Consider the following 17540-nt stretch of genomic DNA (forward strand, 5'->3'; position numbering starts at 1 on the left):
TCATGTGAAAAACCTCTTCCACTTCCCTCTTTCTAAATAAATTAGTCTTAAAAGTCAAAATATATATATATATATATATATATATATATATATATATATCCCCAGCTCTTGATGTATCAATATTTCTTAAACTATTGACAAACTGGTAAGTTTCCATACCACTGGCTCCCATTTTTCCCTCATAAAAAGAAAACTAACAGATAAAAACCTGAGTGTCTCCCAGGTTTAATCTAAGAAAAGCTCAGGATGAGTAAATAAAATTAAAGAGCCAATTCCCCAGAAGGCACTGTTCCAAGTGCTGTAACTGCTGTTTCTTCCCATCTAAGACCCCTACCCCTGTTCCCTTTCCAAAGTTAGTTTCTGGTCACTATTGAGAGTGTTTTGTTTTAATGAGAATGGAGTTCTGAGGGCATTGGGATGTGTGGACATTCAAGTCTTTTCATACTTCCTGCCCCCAATGTGGACCATGCATTTTCTCTTCGGGGTTGGAATGGTGAGGAAGTCCAAGATTTCTCCAGATGATATCACTCTAGGCTTAAGATCAGAATCATGATCAATTAGAACTCATTTTACATCATTTAATAAGGTCAATAATGTAGATACCCTCCTGAGAAATTTTGGCCAGTGTGATCTATTTACAAGTTTCATTCCTGGCTGGCAAAATAATAAGAAATTTGGGGAATTTAAAACGAGTGAAGACTTCCTATTTGAGCTCAGTGGGATGATCAATCCTATCCATGATCCATCATTGCAGGGAGGATGTCATAATGATTTGTTCTCCTTGGTTTGACTAAATCTTCAGTACGCTTATAAATGAGAGTCTATACTAAGCAGAAGGATGGCCGAGATATGAGGAAAACTTTAATGCTATAGTTAAAAGACTAGCTGAACTCTGTTCTTGTGTATTTTATTTATTTATTTATTTATTTATTTATTTATTTATTGTCTTTTTGTCTAGAAAAACAAGGGATGCACCCACAGAATATGGAGTTTCCCAGGCTAGGGGTCTAATCAGAGCTATGGCTGCAGGCCTACACCACAGCCACAGCAACACAGGATCCGAGCCACATCTGTGACTTACACCACAGCTCACGGCAATGCCAGACCTTTAACCCACTGAGCAAGGCCAGGGATCAAACCCACAACCTCATGGTTCCTAGTCAGATTCATTAACCACTGAGCCATGACAGGAACTCCTTTTTTTTGTCTTGTTCTTGTGTATTTATTATACAACACTAATTCTTGTGGAGCCACCAAATGTGTCCTACAGGGTTGATTTTGTTTTGCAAGAAAATCCCAAGACACTGGGAAGTTCCTGAATTCTCTGCTTTAGTTGGCTTCTGTCAAAAGCCAGGACACAGCTCTTTCTTCATTGTGGAGTTTTAGAGGCATGTCCATGGCCAGAAGCAAAATGAATTGCCAATTCAAGATTCCCCAGCCTACAGAAAATTAATCCTTCACTTAAAATCCTTAACTTAGGAGTTTCTGTCATGGCTCAGTGGTTAACGAACCTGACTAACAACCGTGAGGATTCAGGTTTGATCCCTGGCCTTGCTCGATGGGTTAAGGACCCAGTGTTGCTCTGAGCTGTGGTATAGGTCACAGATACAGCTCAGATCCTGCATTGCTGAGGCATAGGCTGGCAGCTACAGCTCCGATTAGACCCCTAGTCTGGGAATCTCCATATGCTGTGGGTGCAGCCGTAAAAGACAAAAGACGAAAAAAATCCTTAATTTAGGCAGGGTACTGTAGGGGAAAGAACTTTGAACCAGAATAGGAAGATGTGAACTTGAGAGTTACCTTTGCTACTAAAATGCTGTGTTGCCTTGGAAAATCACTTGATTTCTAGAAGCTTTAATTTCTGATTTATAAAATCAGGGTCCTTATCTCTGACCTTCCTTCAGCTCAGTTTTTCAAACTGAGATGAAGAGATTCTGTGACCAGTGTAACACTTTGGAAGTGGAAGTTATTGGTGGTTAAGACCCCACATCCTGGATACTCCCAGAGCTGAACATTGCAGTAGCCATCTAACTCTATACTGTGAGGAATCTTCCCCATCTTCAGTCACCAGGGAAAAATTGTGGATATATGTTGTGGGTTATTCCTCAGGACAAATATCTTAGTGCCAGGATTTAAAGGCATGTATTTGAGAGTCAGCTTTGTGACCAAATAGCTATTATTACCTTGAGCACAGTATCAATTCAAAAATAATAGCATGTGCAATTTTCCAAGCCCTCTGATAGGAAAGGCATGAGCTAAGCACTGCATTAGGTACATTTATTTTTTAAACTTCCCATAACATAAGTAGGAATATTTTTATCCCTCTTCTAAAAAAAGGAAATATAGGCACAAGGATGTCACACAGCATGTAGAACAGCTGAAATATGAGCCTTGGACATTTTAACACAAAGAGCATTGTCTTGAGCCTAGGTAATACCCTCCCTCTCTGAACTATAGAGATTGAAAGGGTTCTTAAAAGCCTATCCACATCCACTACCCTACTTTGCTGTATTAAGGGGTAGAGGATAATTCAAATTATACTGTGGTCATTGGAAACAGAGGTGGGGTAGATCTGCTCTGTCATTTCCCTCTAAACTCATCACCTGAGTAGTAGCAATAGTAGAAAGGGAAAATAAACTTAACAAACTATATTATTTATGAGATATTTTCATAGTATTTTATGTGTTGAGTACTTTTTAAAATACCTAACAGATATTAAATACTGTAACCCTCATGAAAACCCACAAATTGAAGTAGAGCAAGTACCCAAGATCAAACAGATAGAAAGTGGCAGAGCCAGGATTCAAATCTAAGCAGGCTGGCTTTAGGACCTGTGCTCTTAAACACTATGCTGAACCAACTGGTTGCTTCCATATGCCTAACACTCTGCTAGATGATTTCTGTAAGTAATCCTTAACAATGCTATGTTTCTCACACATTGTTCATTCATAGAATCTCCAAACTTGACAAGTGTATTTACAAGATAAGTGTATTTACAAGTGTATTTACAAGACATGAGGTCTACTGTTAGCTCTGTTTCAGACTTGCTGTAACTAGGCCTCAGTGTTCTCACCTGCCAAACAGAAATGTGGGGCCAGATAATCTCTGCCTTTTTAGGCTTCTGAGTATGATTGTAGAATTTATATGCATTTGGTTTGGATAATAGAGTTTTCTTTCTCATGGCCTCACTTTTGGAAAAAGGGGACAATTACGACCTGGCCACCCTTCTGAAAATGACCATTTCTCTACTCATCAGGCTACTTGGGCCTAGTCACTACCATCTGGAGTGAACCATGCCCACTGTCACCTCAGCAACTTTGCTCCTACTATTCCTTACTGTTATTTTCCCAAATATAAACACTAACTCAGCCTTCAAACCCAGCTCAAAAACTGCTCCCTACAGGAAACCCTTGAGCTTTGCTGATTACTCTCTTCCAAGACTCAGCCAGAATTTGAACCTCAGTTACATATTTTCTGGTGTGAGTGCCCTGAAGTATAATATCTTTTCTATACCTATTTTCCCACCACAGTGATTAGCACATTTCCTGGCAACTCAGTCATTATTTATTTATTTAAAAAAAAACTCAGAAGAGCCTTCTGAAGGTCACTGAGCCACTATCTCATAGCCTGACAGGGTCTAACTGAAACAGGCTGCATCTCCCCTGTTGTCTATTTAAGTAGCTCAGGAATCTATTTATCTTTTATCTTTCCTCTGAGGTGAGAAATAGACACCTCGCCTTACTTAGAATATTTGCATGGTCTAGGCTCAAGCAGTCAAGTTCATTCCTACATAAATTTGCCTCCCTTTATATAGAATTTCAGTTTTCCTATAAGGGAGATTGATGTCTGAGTTTGGAGCAAGGTTTGTACCTAGAGCACCTCCAAGGCACTTGAGGCTGTTTTGAAAACTTCATTTTAGCTGGCTGGATTACCTGTGGCTCTGGACTCTGCATTCAGAATGGTAAAGCTTCCTACATAATTTCTATACAATCAATGAGTATAAGTTACAAAATACTTGGTACAAAGATGTTTAATTGTTTTTATCAGAGCAAGGAAAATGGGAACATTACAGAGATTATATATATGGAGACAATGTTGAGAAAGTCTGATTCCATACACAATTAGTTTTAAAAAAGCTATGTTAAAAAATGTTCAAATTCTTATTCTTCTACCCTTCAGCTAAACCCAAGTATTAGACAAACTTAACTCATATAGCTCATATCAGGCACTTACTATGTGGTAGGTACTTCATTATGAACTCTGAAGAGGATGAACGTGAAGAAGTCAAAGCCCCAACCTACAAGTGGTCTAGTAAAACTCTCTTTGCATTTTTCCCCTCAGACAGATGTTGTTGGACCTGCTGTCCCCTTCAGTCATTCTACCTACCTACCAAGCATTGTGATGTACTGCAAGCCTCCAAAGTATCAAAAGAGCAAGTTAGAATTAGTCACAGTTCCTCTTATATGGCCATCAAATTTTGGCTTCTATACTTCTACGTATGTGTGACAGTCCTTCAGGTATCTAAAAATGCAGAGCATGCCTCAAGTATTCTTCTTTTTTATCATGTAAGTATTCTTCTAAAATAGTTCCTTCTCTATCAACCATTCCTTATGTCTAAGATCTGAGCTGCAATATCTTCCCAAATTTTCTAATTCCCTGTGAAATTATTCAGCTGATTCTTTACTTCTCTTAAACTACATATCCCACAGTTGTACACTATTAATTAATACGTAGCTATACACTACATATTAATGTAGCACACTAGTTTTTTTTTGTTTTTTACATCTGCATCACTTTTGACTTGGACTACCTAACAATTAAACAAATCTTTCTCCCTCCAACAAGTATTTTTTTTAATATGTACTACTTCTAATTCACATTCCCCATAATTTGTGTAGATTATTTTGGCCCCCAAAATAAATCACACAAAATTTATCAAATAAATTATATTTTGTTACAATTAGCCATTGTTCCAAACAGCTGATATATTTGTGGTACATCCTGGTTCTGCTATTCAACATGTCTGCTGGCCCTTCAACATTTGTAGTGTTCAGATAATCCACTGCCCATCATTACTTCTTCTTTAGTCACATCAAAATACATTTCAGATTAGTAGAACAAAATTTAGTAAAATTGTACTGCATTGTGTTTGAGAGTTACTTTGGTTTTCTTTCTAGGCGGTGTCAAGTGAAAATTTAAAGTCAAGTTAAAGTAAAACTCATCATTCTGTGCTATAATTTCATATAATAGACAAAAAGGAGGTATTATTTAATAATTAATCATTGAAAAATATGCATACTTATTTCAGCAGAACAAGATAAAATTATATCAAAATATATGGTAAATATGCCAGCTCTAAATGTATGACATGTAGTAAATGTTCAACAAGTGCTTGGAAAGATTGGTATATGGATGGTTCCATAGTCTGTAACAGAATAATATCATCAAACAACATTTGTTAGTATTCTAATTCCACATGGTGCTCTGAGTCTTGTCCAAAAAAAAAAGAGTCAAACAGACAAAACCCCAACCATATAGATATGATCCAGTTTCTGAGACACATAGTGACGAAAAAACAAACAAATCACTAAGAACAGAGGCCAAAAAAAAAGAAGCATCAATCAATATGTGAATGGATAGCAAAGGGTTAGCATTATCTACAGGTTAGAGGAAGTTTATGGCTTTACCTCTTGTCCTTAATATCTAGATATAATGGCTTCAATCAGTTTTCTATGTTCCATGTTATAATCCAATGCCCTTCTTAAGATTTCTGTGACATGATGGGGAATTTAAGTCCCTATGGTCACTTCTGTCCTGGATTCAAGCCACTGCCAAATTCCATTTTACTGCTCTACATCTTGCAGCATTCTCTTATCCTCCTCAAGGACACTTGACCTTCTTCTTATTTTCTGTTTCATTTTTATAATTTTATTTATTTTTATGAGTATAATTGATTTACAGTAGTGTTTCAATTTCTGCTATACAGCATAGTGACCCAGACATACATATATATATACAGTCTATTTTTCACACCATCTTCCATCATGTTCTACCCCAAGTGATTGGACATAGTTTTGCTTCATTTTTTTAATTAAATTTTATTGGACTATAGTTGACTTACAATGTATTGTTAGTTTCAGGTGTACTGCAAAATGAATCAGTTACACATATACATATATCTATTCCTTTTCAGTTTCTTTTCCCATATACATCACTACAGAGTATTGAGTAGATTTCCCTGTGCTATACATTAGGTCCTTGTTACTTATCCATTCCACATACAGTAGTGAATATATGATGTATTTTTGGCCTTCTTGATTTCCAAAAAAATAAAATATACAAAGTATTTAATGTGTGATACATTTTGACAGAGGTTTGGGAAAATGATGGATATTTGTATCATAATCAGAGAATTTCAAGTGAATATTATTAATCATTCCTTTCCTTAAAAAGGCTGTGGGTTATTTAAACTGACTCAAATGTATCATCCTCCATTCCCCTCTTCCTTTTCCTTGCCCCCTCAATCAGCACAGCAATTCAATTTAAAACAATTACTTTAACTTGTTTTGTCAAGCAATCCACTTCTTGCATGGACCCCAACCTATACTTAGATATTCTTTGCATACATAAAAATTCATTAATCTGCTCAACAGGGGAGTTGTCTACTCAAGAGCTGTCCTTTCTTTCTATCCTATGCAAAGATAGCAATTTAACTCTTGATCAACATTATTTATATTAACCAGTCCTCAAATCCAATCATGCCCCTCATTGTATTAGTTACACATTGCTTCATAAAAATTACTCCAAACAAAACAGCTTAAACCAACAGACATTCATTATCTCACATCTTCTATAGGTTAGGAATCCAGTAGTATTTATGAGACTGATGTGCTGCCTACTGTGCTAAGGAGGCAGATAGTATTTAAAGTTCTTGCTCAGTTTCTTTCATGAGGTGGCAATCAAGGTGTTAATATCCAGACAAAAGTTTCCTTAAAAAAGACACATGCTGGAGGGGCTGTGGAGAAAAGGGAACCCTCCTGCACTGTTGGTGGGAATGTCAACTGGTACAGCCACTATGGAGAACAGTTTGGAGATACCTTAGAAATCTATCCATAGACCTTCCATATGACCCCGCAATCCCACTCTTGGGCATCTATCTGGACAAAACTCTACTTAAAAGAGACACATGCACCCGCATGTTCATTGCAGCACTATTCACAATAGCCAGGACATGGAAACAACCCAAATGTCCATCAACAGATGATTGGATTCGGAAGATGTGGCGTATATATACACAATGGAATACTACTCAGCCATAAAAAAGAATGACATAATGCCATTTGCAGCAACATGGATGGAACTAGAGACTCTCATCCTGAGTGAAATGAGCCAGAAAGACAAAGACAAATACCATATGATATCACTTATAACTGGAATCTAATATCCAGCACAAATGAACATCTCCACAGAAAAGAAAATCATGAACTTAGAGAAAAGACTTGTGGCTGCCTGATGGGAGTGGGAGGGGAGTGGGAGGGATGGGGAGCTTGGGCTTATCAGACACAACTTAGAATAGATTTACAAGGAGATCCTGCTGAATAGCATTGAGAACTTTGTCTAGATACTCATGTTGCAACAGAACAAAGGGTGGGGGAAAAATGTAATTGTAATGTATACATGTAAGGATAACTTGATCCCCTTGCTGTACAGTGGGAAAATAAAAAAAAAAAGACACTTGCACCCGCATGTTCATTGCAGCACTATTCACAACAGCCAAGACATGGAAACGACCCAAATGTCCATCGACAGATGATTGGATTAGGAAGATGTGGTATATATACTCAATTGCATACTACTCATCCATAAAAAAATGACATAATTCCAACTGAAGCAATATGGACAGAACTAGAGACTCTCATACTGAGTGAAATAAGTCAGAAAGAGAAAGACAAATACCATATGATATCACTTACAACTGGAATCTAATATATGGCACAAATGAACCTTTCCACAGCAAAGAAAATCATGGACTTGGAGAATAGACTTGTGGCTGGCCGGGGGGAGAGGGAGGGAGTGGGAGAGTTTGGGAGCTTCGGGTTAAGGGACACAAACTATTGCTCTTGGAATGGATTTACAATGAGATCTTGCTGTGTAACATTAAGAACTATGTCTAGATACTTACATTGCAACACAACAATGGGAGGAAATGTATGTGTAACTTGGGCCCCATGCTATACAGTGGAAAAAATTTTAAAAAATAATTTAAAAAAAGAAAAGAAAAAAGATGTCAATGGGAATGAAGGCATCTGGAGCTGGAGTGTCTACTTCCAATCTCACTTATGTAGTGGTTGGGAGTCTTCAGTTCCATGTAGGCTGTTGGGAGGAAACTTCAATTCCTCACCACGTGGGCTTCTCCATAAAATACCTGAGTGTCCCCATGACAGGGTAGTTAGCTTTCCTCAGAACAAGTGATCTGAGAGACCAAGACAGTGAAGTATAGTGTCTTCTATAACTTCACTTTGGAAGTGTTAAACAATCACTTCTATCCAGGATTGGTTCCGTAATAACATAGGTGGTAGGTGAAATTTATGGTAAAAGTTAAAGTTACTAAAATATAAATCATACATGTCCATAGAAGTCTCTTTTCACCAGATAAATTGTCAACTAATGATTGAGCAGAGATTTTCTTACATGTTTTGAACCACTAAGTCTTCAACTCTTTATTGAATGGCTATGTGTGTGTATATGTATGTGTACACTGTAGCATGCTTTCAATGCTATGACAGTAAAACTTTGCCTTAGATTTTGCTTTCTACTTGTGTAGAGTCTCAGATTCAGCCAGAGTTAGGAGACTAAGGCTTTGTGATATCTCTCTTGGGCATGTACACAGCTCTGAACACACGCATGACCTTCTAGATCCTACTTTAAATATGTCTCATTCCTCATATTTTCCTTTTATGTATTTTTGCCACCCCTTTTATTGCCCAAACATACCTCACTACTTAAGATAGCTCTAGTGTTAAATTACAGGTGATAATTTTCAACAAATTTCCTGGGAATGGCTTTTCTCAATGAACAAGCATGAAATAGGGTGAAATAACAAAAGCCCTGCTTTCGAGATTCCCTAGGGAGATAACAAAAAGAGATAACAGAAAGAGATTTCCTAGGGAGCTTCCAGAGAAGCCAAACTGTAAAAATTTTATCAGATGTGTTTTTCTGAGCTGTTCTAAACTTAGTTTCCCAAATTCAGTAGCAACTGCTCTTTTTCACAGCTACCTTATTTAAGTTTATTTAAACATTTTTTTGCATTATTTTCATTCTATTTTTATCAAAACTTAGCCTTTGGAGCTTGAGAGAGGGTTCAGTGTTTCCTAATATTAATATTAGCTCCAAAGGCTAAGTTTTGATAATTTTGAAATAGTAATAGTAATCTCATTATTCTAGGCAATGATTGATTTAGGAAAGGCCATACAGTACAATCTGGCCAATGAAATGTGAGGGAAATTCTACTAGTGGGTACATGGAGACAGAAGGATTCTGGGAAAACTTCTTCACTCTTTAAAGAGACACAAAGGGAAAATGTTTTGCCTTCTTTGTTTGCTGCTGTGTGAGGACATGATTCTGGGATTTATTGTAGCCATCGTATGGTTATGGATGGACAACTCTGAAGACAAAAACCCATGGATAGAACACAAGGTTAAAAACACAGTTTAGAGTTCTAGTTCTGGACAAGATGAAGTAGAAATATTTCTTCCTATTCATTCTGAAAAGTACAACTAAAACCTCTGGATATCATATATAATATTATCAAATTAAAACTGAATAATGCAAGAAAATTTGGAATGGCTAGATACCGTGGAACACAAGGAATGAAATTGTAATGAGCTCTCTATGTTTTCTTTTGCCTCTTATATTCCAGACTGGTTGCTAGAGAAGCCTACAACCTAAAAAAAAAAAAAAAAAAAAAAAAACAATGGGCACAGAAAAAAAATATTCCCAAGGGTCTGTAAAGGAGTAGCTTAGGAAAAAACAGAAATCTTTTTGACAATACTCACTCTATTCAAGATATACCATGGGAAAAACCCCACAGTTTTTCCCTATCTCAGATGAGTACAGCTCAATTCCTCGAATTGAATTGAATTCAATAACAGTGCTTGATGGTAGCAAGGCATTCACTACTGTGTATTTTAGAGTAGTGTCTGTGGAAGTTGAGTGGGAAGCCTGGACTCTCATTTCTACTCAATGATAATGAGATGGTTCCTCCATTTTATTCATCTCCTGGAAGAGTAGGGGTCTGCTAAAATAGAATATTTAAATAAGGTCCAGAGCTCATAACGCAATACAAAGAATGCCTATGACAATTTAAAATCGCTCATCTTGCTAAAGAAAAAAAAAACAGGAAAATATCAAATTCAATAAGAAAAGATACTTAACAGGCACCACATCTGAAATGAAACATGTTGAAATTATCTAACATGTAGTTTTAAAGAAATTATCATAAAAATACTTCAAAAAGAAATTATAAAATTTTTGAAACAAATGAAAAATAGAAAGTCTCAGTAAAGTAATAGAACATATAAATGGTAATTTTTAATTTTTTGAGATTTTTATTTTTTCCATTATAATTGATTTACAACATTCTGTCAATTTCTTCTGTAGAGCAAAGCGACCCAGTCATACACATATATGTATATTCTTTTTCTAACATTATCTTCCATCATGTTCCACCACAAGTGACTAGATATAATTGCCTGTGCTATACAGAAGGATCTCACTGCTTATCCACTCCAAATGCAATAGTCTTCATCTACTAACCCCAAACTCCCAGTCCGTCCCACTCCCCTTTCTCAACCACCAGTCTGTTCTCCAAGACAATGAGTTTATTTCTTTTCTGAGATAGGTTCATTTGTGCCAAATATTAGATTCCAGATATAAGTGATATCATATGGTATTTGTCTTTCTTTTTGTGACTTACTTCAATGAGTATGAGAGTCTCTAGTTCCATCCATGTTGCTGCAAATGGCATAATTTTGTACTCTTTTATGGTTGAGTAGAATTCCATTGTGTATATATACCACATCTTCTGAATTCATTTATCTGTTTATGGACATTTAGGTTGTTTCCATGTCTTGGATGTTATGGATAGTGCTGAAATGAACATAAGGGTACATGTATCTTTTTCAATGAAAGTTTTATTCAGATAGATAGATGCCAAGGAGTGGGATTGCTGCATTATATGCTAGTTCCATATTTAGTCTACAGTGGTTGTACCAATGTACATTCTCACCAACAGTGAAGGAGGTTGCCCTTTTCTCCACACCACCTCCAGCATTTGTTATTTGTTGACTTCTTAATAGATGGTAATTTTGAGCTGAAAAATAAAATAATCAAATGAAACCTCCCCTGAATGGACTCAATAACAAAATGAAACTGGCAGAGCAACATGTCAATGAACATGAAGATAGATTGTAAAACAAAATTGTATGATAGAGACACTATAAATTAAACAAATATAATAAAATGGAGAGTGCCTCAGGAACTTGTGGTACAATAGTAAATAATATAGCACTTATATAATTGAAGTCCCAGAATGAGATGAGAAATTGTGTGGGATAAAACAAATCTGAAAACATGTCTGAAAATTTCCTAAATTTTACAAAAATTAAAAATGTACATATTCAAAGAAAATAAATAAGTAAAAGTAAATGACTTTAAAACCTTGTATCACTAGAAGACTCCCTTGATGTGCTTTTTACTTTGACTCTTTTCCCTGTTACTTTAAAAAATGTCATATTTTACCCCAAATAAATGTGAGGGAGGATAAAAAATGTACATATTCAAGAAGTTGCAAGACCAGGGAATGTAGAGTTGAGATAGAAAAAGAAAGAGACAGAGGTAACTAGTGTCTAAGCTCTTTAGAGATCAGGAACTCTGTGTCATTTTACTCTTCATTAATGCATACTGCTTAATAGAATGCTTTGTACAAAACAGGTACCTATGAATACTTTCCAGAGAGTAAAAACACTTTGATATTTTATATGACACCATGTTGCTTCTACTACCTATGGTAGTCCTAATTTGTAGAATCTGGGACTCCAATGAAGAGAGTTTATGTTAGAGTATTTCACACATAGTAGGTGTGTAACAAATACTTGGGAATTTAACTCTGGCCAAAAGGAATTTTATCATCCTGCCTTGTTGATCACACTAATGCCATTAAATAGCAGCCCTCTTATGTCAGTCATCCAGCAAAGTCCTTGAGGATGGAAGTTGTTCATCAGTCAGTGTTGTATCATCACTGAAAGAAGGTTATGGGGCTCTTCATAGTTGGCAGCTTCATACCCAACAGGAAGTCAATGCTGAATTGAGTAGTCCATATCAAAGTTAAGTGTATGGAAGAAGCATGCAATAAAACCAGGAAGACAACAGAAGATCTAAATCTGAGAGCTGTTAGTCAAATGGAGACACAGAAATATCTGCCTAGGAAAAGAGCCCAGTAGAAGGGAGAGCATAGGCTAATGAATAATCACTAGGCACAGGGTCAGGAAATAGGTTCTTTCCAGGAGTTTTGTTGACTGGCTATGTGAATTTGGCCTAGTGTCTTCATCTCTTCAGCGTCATATTAGATTTATGATGTGTTGTCATTGCAGTAAATGGTCTCCAATTATCCTCCCTGTCTTGTCATTCTATGTTATCCAGTCTGACAAGCTGATTGAGGGCAAATTAAAAACATAGAATTATGTTTTCAGATCTGGCAAGGCCCTTTGAAGTCACTAAATATGATCTTTTTGGTAACTATTGAAAATGAGTAACAGGTTAAAAGAGGGAAGGAAATTACCCATAGTCACCTAGCTGGTGGTAATATGAATGTTGTTAATTTCAAAGTGAAAACTAGAACACATGTCTTAAGGCTCTGATCTGTGATGCCTGCTACTGTAGCCTCTGCCTTCATAAGAAGAATCTGAAAAAGAAAGGATATATGTATATATATAACTGATTCACTTTGCTGTATAATGGAAACTAGAACAACATTTTAAGTCAGCAATACTCAACAAAACTAAAATTAAAATAAAAAATAGCCAGAAAAGTTAAAAAATAAAATAAATTAAAAACTAAAAATATAATTATTGAGTATGCCATTAGCCTGAACTTGGTTTGATCTCCTAGTCAAGACTCTTTGGCGACTTATCTCGTTACCACTCCTTGATTATGAAATAATAAGAATTTGGATAAAAACAATCTTTATTTTCTAATTTAGTTGCAGATAATCATCCAATATTTGGTTGCTATTTAGGCATTTCCTCTTTGTGCTCACTGTTAGTAAAGTCTTTGCATTCTACACCTCTTTGGCATAAGGTTACAGGAATACCTTCTCTCCAAAGAGAGAAGAGGAAATATGTGAGGAATGGAAGAAATATATTTAAGGACTGCCTTAGGAATCAAAAGACAAATGAAGATGGTCTACATCATGGTTATACATTGTAAAAACTTTAATTCTTCACTCATCACTGTTTTTCAGACAAATGTAACATTGCATAGACATAAAAATCCTTCTTTTCTCTGTCTTCTGCTCTAAGGCTATTCACCCTGAACAGAGGGTTGGTAGAGTAATGAAACCTTTCCTATGGGAGTCCCAGGGAACCCCTGGATATCTGTAGTGATATTAGGGAAGGGGGGCAAAGAAACTAAGATGTACTGAACATCTGCTATGGTTCCATAATTTTACAGTCACTTTACATTATAATTTGTACTAATAGAAGATGATATTTTTGAATGCTTAAGGTATATAAGCACTTAATCACTGTCATTTAATTTTCACAGAAACTATAATATAGTCATTATTCTTATAATGCCCAATTTACAGATGAAAAAACAGAAGTTCAAAATAGATAAATTGTCTGGTATAAGATCACTTGACAAATAGTAAGCAGAGTTTAACTTTAATCCCAAGTTATTTTGATTCTTGTTGACTTATGTATACCCTGTCAACTGGATCTTTGGCCTTAGCACAGCTTCCAAGAGTCCTTTTCAGATGAAGATCTGTCCAGAGTTGAATTATAATTGAGCTCTATTGACTTTAGTTAATACCAAACTCATGGAAGAGAAAAGGACACATAGGTAGTATATTCCCATTGCACAGGAAGATCCGTAGTTATAATTTGACTCCAAGAGGGAAGCCAGGTGCATTGCAACTAAACCCTGTCAGGTGAATACACTATTTTTTTGTTTTTTAATGATTTTTATTTTTTCTTTATAGTTGTTTTATAGTGTTCTGTCAATTTCTACTGTACAGCCTTTGAAGTGGGTAAGCAATGAGACCCTGCTCTATAGCACAAAGAACAATATCTAGTCACTTATGATGGAACATGCACTTTTCTTTTTGAATTTTATTGGAGTACAGTTGATTTACAATGTTGTGTTAGTATCAGGTGTACAGAAAAGTGAATAAGTTATACATATACACAATTTTTCCCATATAGGTATTACAGAATATTGAGTAGACCTCCCTGTGCTATATAATAGGTCCTTACTAGTTATCTATTTTATTTTGTATGTATGTGTTAATCCCATCCTCCTTATTTATCCCTCTCCCTCATGGTTTCCCCTTGGTAACCCTAAGTTTGCTTTTGAAATCTGTGAGTTTGTTTTTGTTTTATAAATGAGTATTTTGTATCATTTTTATTAGACTCCACATGTAAGTGATATGGTATTTGTCTTTGTCTGACTTCATTTAGTATGATAATCTCTAGGTCCATTCATGTTGTTACAAATGGCATTATTTCACCCTTTTTTATGGCTAATATTCCATTGTATACATTTACCAAGTCTCCTTTATCCACTCCTCTGTCGATGGACATTTAGGTTGCTTCCATGTATTGGTTATTATAAGTAGTTCTGCAAAGAACATTGGGGTGAATGTATCTTTTCATATTATGGTTTTCTCTGGATCTGTGCCCAGGAGTGGGATTGCTAGGTCATTTGGTAGTCTATATTTAGTTTCCTAAGTAGCCTCCACACTATTCTCCATAAAGGTTGCACCAATTTGCATTCCCACCAACAGTGTAGGAGGATTCCCTTTTCTCCTCACCCTCTCCAATGCCCAATTTGTAGCTATTTTTAGATGGACATTCTGACTAGTGTGAGGTGATATTTCATTGTGGTTTTTATTTGCATTTCTCTAATAATTAGTGATGAGCATCTTTTCATGTGTTGGTCATATGTCTGCCTTCTTTGAGTAAGAAATGTCTATGTAGATCTTCTGACCATTTTTGATTGGGTTTTTTGTTTTTAATATATAAAGCTGAGTTACATATGAGTTACTTGAATATTTTGGAGATTAATCCCTTGTTGTTTGCCTCATTTGCAAAGATTTTTCTCCCATTCTGTGGGTTGTCTTTCTGTTACTGTTTTATGGTTTCCTTTGCTCTGCAGAAGCTTTTAAGTTGAATTAGATCCTATTAATTTTTGTTTTTATTTTCATTAGTCTAGGAGGTGGATCAAATATACATCAATGTGAATTATGTCAGAGTGTTCTGCCTCTGCTTTCCTCTAGGATTTTTATAGTATCCAGTCTTATGTTTAGGTTTTCAATCCATTTTGAGTTTATTTTTGTGCATTGTGTTACAGAATGTTTTAATTTCATTCTTTCACATGAAGAAGTCCAGTTTTCCCAGGACTACTTATTGAAAAGACTGTCTTTTCTCCATTGTATATTTTTACCTCCCTTGTCCTAGATTAGTTGACTATAGGTGCACTTTTTATCTCTTTGAACCACTGTTTTTGTTTGTTTGTTTGCTTGCTTGCCTTTTCTGGGGCTGCACATGGACGTTCTCAGGCTAGAGGTCTAATCAGAACTGTAGCTGCCAGCCTATGCCAGAGCCACAACAACGAGGGATCTGAGCCGTGTCTGCAACCTACACCACAGCTTGTGGCGATGCCAGATCCTTAACCCACTGAGCAAGGTCAGGGATTGAACCCACAACCTCGTGGTTCCTAGTCGGATTCGTTAACCACTAAGCCACGATGGGAACTCCTGAACCACTCTTCTTGTAGCTGCCTCTGGAAATGAACTCAAGTATCTCTCAAGGTCTTTATGTGTGTGAACCACCTGCTTCAAAGGCCATCTGGGACAAAAAGTATTCTGGACTTCCATCTTATGTAGGTATGATTATTTGAGATGATAGGGTAATATAGAAAAAAAACCTATGAATCTTTCAATTTTCAGAATCTTAGGAAATATTTTTCTTTTTGTATTATGGCAAAATATATGAAACAAAATTTACAGTTTACAATTTTGTGACATTAACTGCATTCACAATGATGTGCTAATAAATTCTGTATCCATTAAATAATAAGTCCCCATTCCTCCCTCCCAAAGCACTGGCAATCTCTCTTCTATTTTGAGTATCTATTAATTTGCATATTCTAGATACCTCATGTAAGTGGAATTATGCAGTATTTGTCCTTTTTTGCCTGGCTTACTTCACTAAGGATAATGTTTTCAACATTCACCCATGTTGTAGCAAGTATCAGAATGTCCTTCCTTTTTAAGGCTGAGTAATATTTCATTTTAAGTATATACCACATTTTGTTTATCAAGTCATCTGTTAATGAAAATTTTGGTTGTTTCTACTTTCTGGCTATTGTGAATATTGCTGCTAAGAACACCATTGTACAAGTATCTGAGTCCCTGCTTTCAATTCTTTTGCTATATACTACAGAGAACTTATAGGATCTCATGGTAATTTTATGTTTGAATTCTTGAGGAACTGTTTTCCAAGGTGGTTCCCCATTTTACATTCCCACAAGGGTCCCAATTTTTTAAAAGAGCTTTAACAGCATTCCTATTTTCTAGGGAGTTTGTTGTTGCTGTTGTTTTTAATCATAGCCACACTAATGTGGGAAAAACCAGTTTTGAATTGTACCTCCCTAACAATTAGTGAAGTTGAGCCAATTTTCATATGCTTGTTGGCCACTTGGATTCTTCTTAGAATTGTCTATTCCAGTCCTTTGCTCATTTATGAATTAAGTAGTTTAATTTTTTTGAATTTTAATTTATTTATATTTTCTGGATATTAATCCTTATGAGATATGTGATTTTCAAGTCTACAGGTTGCCTTCTCACTGTGTTGCTAAATGATTTCATTTTATGTGTCGAAGGTTTTTAAATCTGAGAAAGTCCAATTTTTCCATCTTTTATTTTGTTGCTTCTGTTTGCTTTCATAACAGAAATTTTTGCCAAATCCAGTGTCATGAAGACTTTACCCTATATTTTCTACTCAGGATTTTAGAGTTTTATTTCTTATACTTAAGTATTTCTATTTCATCCATTTTGAGTTACTGTTTTTACATTGTGGTAAAGTAAGGATCCAACTTCATATTTATTCTTGTGGATGTCCACTTGCCAAACACTGTTTGTCAAAAAGACTCTCCTTTCCCCATTGAATGATCTAAGCTCCCTTGTGGAAAATCAATTAACCATATATTTGAGGGATTATTTGGGGGCTCTCTATTATATTACATTTGTTTATATGTCTAGT

Source organism: Phacochoerus africanus, chromosome X, assembly GCF_016906955.1.
Source record: "Phacochoerus africanus isolate WHEZ1 chromosome X, ROS_Pafr_v1, whole genome shotgun sequence".
Classification (NCBI taxonomy): Eukaryota; Metazoa; Chordata; class Mammalia; order Artiodactyla; family Suidae; genus Phacochoerus; species Phacochoerus africanus.